The 3,829-nt window shown below is 50.0% G+C and overlaps 1 long non-coding RNA gene across 1 annotated transcript in view; it reads right to left on the bottom strand.

The window, feature by feature from the left end:
* Nucleotides 1–2,497: 2,497 nt before the first annotated feature.
* Nucleotides 2,498–3,829, bottom strand: part of LOC109395278 (uncharacterized) — a 1,801-nt gene continuing 469 nt past the window's right edge. Inside the window, exon 2 of the long non-coding RNA XR_002126610.1 lies at nucleotides 2,498–2,719. This is a non-coding gene — a long non-coding RNA (uncharacterized LOC109395278). The remainder of the gene's footprint in view (nucleotides 2,720–3,829) is intronic.

The raw sequence follows: 3,829 nt of genomic DNA, 5'->3' as shown, positions 1-3,829 counted from the left end.
AACAAAAAAAACCCCTCAGAATCCTTGGATTCCTTGTTAAGCAGAAAGAGACAAGAAGTCAAGGTCATTTGGTCCAAATTCCTATTGTATTCATCCCTTCATCCATCCATCCATCCGTCCATCTATCTGTCCGTCCGTCCACCCACCAATTCAGTGTTTTCTCAGTGCCTGCTATCTGCCAGACAGTGTGTTGGGTCCTGTACTTCACGTAGTTAAAGCTGCAGGTGAGAATGTTTCTGATGTTTAGACATTAGGAGCCTCAGACTTCCCACCACCACGCTCAGTGGACTGACCCAAGAGAGCACCAGGGTTAATCTAGTCGGCAAATCAGGGGGCTCGCCAATCAGGGTGGAAGGGATGAGGGTGCAGGAGGCTTTTCTTGCTGACGCCGCCTTTAAAGCAGAGCGAGCCCGCTCTTTCTACAGCGTTTGCTGCAGCCCACCCAGCCCCCGTCATCGCAGGTGTCCCCATCCTGGGATCCTGTTCCTCCTCTTGTTTTTTCCACAGTGCTCATCGCCTCCTGTGCTCTGTACTGTTTACTGCTTATCCGTGTTTCCTGCCCCTTCTCAGAATGTAAGCTCCCTGATGTCAGGAGTCTCCGCCTTCCCCCACTGATAAAGCCCTAGGGACCGGAACAGTGCCTGGAATGTAATCAGCGCTAACCAAATATCACCTAAGTGTTTCAACAAGTAGGTGACTCAAAGTGCTTGTGACAGAGACAATCAATAGTGACGTTTTCTCCAGACACTTTTAGTCTCACTTTTCTGAAGCTTGAGACTATCTAACTGCCTGTATCAGAATTTGGAGGTGAGGGTAGCATACGTCACTGTCATGGAGCAAATAGCCATTCCTTCTCTCTCCCTGGAGTTTTTCCTGCCCTGAGTCTTGGCACGTCCCCTAGAAAAATCTTCCTTTCATTAAACGTCTACCTTTTGGACTGCCCCAGGAAGCCACACTAAGGAGTTATGAGATGCAGAAAAAACAACAACTACGATTTCCTCTATTCCTTTAAATAGCTGGCGAATTTGAGTAAAGGCAGAGTTACAAATACCGTTGTGTGGATCAAATGAAAACGGGGACAGTGGCCTAAGGAAGTATCGTTTGGAAGAGGCACTGCTCCCTGCACGGTATGTACAGCCATTCACTTAAGAGGCCTTGTGGCTGAAAAGCAGGCAGGCTGGTGGCCCTTGACCTTGGCATGGGATACAGAAACTCCAGTGGTACTGAGTGCCCAGGGCTTCTTTGTAGAGAGAGAGGGGCATTGCCTCCCCGCCCACTCCTCCCGTTTACTGATGTAGAATCGCTGGAGAGCTGATAACATTCATGTGGCTATTCCTCAGCCTGTGTTGAGGTGGAATTCAAGTTCAGCATCCCCCGGTGCTGCAAAAGGCTGGCAGAGTCTTGCCATCGAGTGAGCAGCAGTTGCAGATATGGCATTACCCCCTTGATCTGGGGTCATCCGGTGCTCTGTTCCTGGGCTGCGCGCACTGGGGGCAGGACTGTTGGGACTCCATTTCGAGATGCATCTAGGAGGTCTGCATTCCGTTGTCTCACTTTGCAGACTTCCAAGGCGTCTGACAGTGAACACCTGAGTTGAAGCGGAAGCCTGGGCCATGATTGCCCAATGGGTCTGTAGGAATCCGAAATCACCCACAGAGGGTTTAAAACTTTGGGGAGAAAACTGACTGGAAAACCCAGGCTTGGCTCAGGGCAGCCGAGAGCAGCTATTGGCTCCTTGCATCATGCATTTGTTTTCCATCAAACCATTCAGATAAGGTCTTATTAAAGTGCCATGTATTATTTATTGTGTTTCTTGTGGAAGTGAGCTGAAGGGAAAATTCTGTCCTCTTTGGGGGGCATTTGCAGCCTTTTCCAGTGCCAGTGAGAAAAAGAATGAAAGGAAGCAAGGCAAACCCCAGTCAGCACAGCAAGTAGTTGGAGGCAAAAGGCAAGGCTGGGGGAGGGAGAGGAAGCACTGAAAAGGCAGAATCTCTGACCTTTTATTCCATAGGTGTTCTGCGGAGTGCCTTTCCCTTTGATTTTGTGAGTTGCAAAATTAAAAAAAATAATAATAATGAAAGACAGGCAGAAAGAAAAGGAAGAAGAAAGAGAGAAACATTTTATTTGCAAACCAGACGAATGTGACATCTGAGACAACATATATAGAGAGGATTTTTCAAATTAATGACTGCCACCCCACCCCCCCTTCCAAAACAAAAACAACAGCCCAGCATAAAATACCAGCCTGTACCCCATATCAACTTTTGCTTGGGCTTAAGCATGCTACTGTGTCACCTGTAAATTGACGGGATGTGTGAGTCCCAGCCAGCGTGTTGGAGGGACTGTTTGTAAGGGGAGAAGCAGAAAGAAACTGCCTGCTTGGGGCCCAGTGTTTGGCAGAGTGAAGACTTTATAGTTATTGATGACGTTTGCAAACAGAACAACAGAACATGGAGCTGCGGAGTCATTAATTTCCTTTTCTTCAGAAGGCATTTTGATTAGCCTGCAAAGTGACTTGCGAGCTGATGGCTCAGTCCAGAAGCTGTCATTTGGCTGAGTGTCCCAGGGAGACTCATGGAGGGGTCGGTTGGGGTGCCCCTGGTGGCCAGTCCCTGCGTCCAGCCCTCAGTGCTCTCTCCTGAGGGTGCCCCAGCACTTCCAGGGTGTCTCTGTCCTACAGGGCTTTGCTAAGCCAGCAGCAAGGGTTCGTGCAGGAAACCTAACAATCGAAGGAGAGGCTGTGAACAGACTCTTGCTCAGAAAAAGCAAACGAAAATCCGATCACTGGGTCAAAATCTATATCACAAAATATGGCATTATCCCTGATCATGACTTTACAGCTGCCAAGAATGTGCTTTTTTTTTTTTTTCCTGTGGGGACCAAGGATGTGTTCGAGTCTTAATATTTTCTTTTGATTTGCAGATCACATCCTATTTTATAGCAAAAAGACTAAGGAAATCTACTAATGAATAATTATTACTTCATAAAATAAAGGGGAGGAGGGAGACCCCTCTGCAAGAGCAGAATGCTAATTTGGCCGAGGAGGGCTGGCGAGGCAAGGAAAACAATTAAATAAATAAACCATGTCATTTGCCCGCTGCAGCCACAGAGTAGTCTCTTAGCAGACGTGGACTCGCCGGCCCTGTGCATTTATAATCTGAGAAGAGTGGGGTTCTAGGCTGGGAGAAGCCCCCCTTGCGTTCACCCAGGGCTGGCGGGTTAGTTAGTCCAACAGGCTGGATTTCCACGCCAGCCAGGGCGGTTTCTCGCACTCGGCGGCTCCGGGCTGGTTGGTGTGCCGACTGCTGCCCGCCCAGCCGCGGCGAGGCGCCCAGGGAAAGCTGCGCCCCAAAAGCCTGGGGGTGGGGGCCCCAGAAAGCACCCTGCCTCGCGTGCCAGCAGCCCCCGCCCCCCCCGTGCCCCCGGCCCCGAGTGTCCTTCCAGCACTTTACGAGGGGTAAATCCCACTTGAGTGTCGACGTGCCAATGAGTCTGGCAAACAAATCGCCGCCGAAACCTAAGACTCTGGGTCCCAGCTGGGCGACCGCGTGAATCGTCCGGCTGCTCTGGATGCTGGCGATGTGGGGCGCTCGCCCGCTCGCCGCCTCGCCCGCCCCACGGAGGTTTTTAGCAAACACAATTTGAATTTTGGTGAGTCGTTTAAAAAAAAAAAAAAGGCAAAGGGGAGGGAAAAAGAAAAAAAAAACAAAACCCAACCCTGCCCTGGACCCATTTGACAAATGAGAAGGCACGCAGTATCAGGACCAGCGGAGTGAGCCTCAGTGTGAGTCAAACCTCTCTCTCTCTCTCTCTCTCTCTCTCTCTCTCT

The sequence above is a fragment of the Hipposideros armiger genome, unplaced genomic scaffold (genome assembly GCF_001890085.2).
Source record: "Hipposideros armiger isolate ML-2016 unplaced genomic scaffold, ASM189008v1 scaffold_461, whole genome shotgun sequence".
Lineage (NCBI taxonomy): Eukaryota > Metazoa > Chordata > Mammalia > Chiroptera > Hipposideridae > Hipposideros > Hipposideros armiger.
Note: the sequence above shows the minus strand (reverse complement) of the source record. Positions and strands in the feature narration are given on the sequence as shown.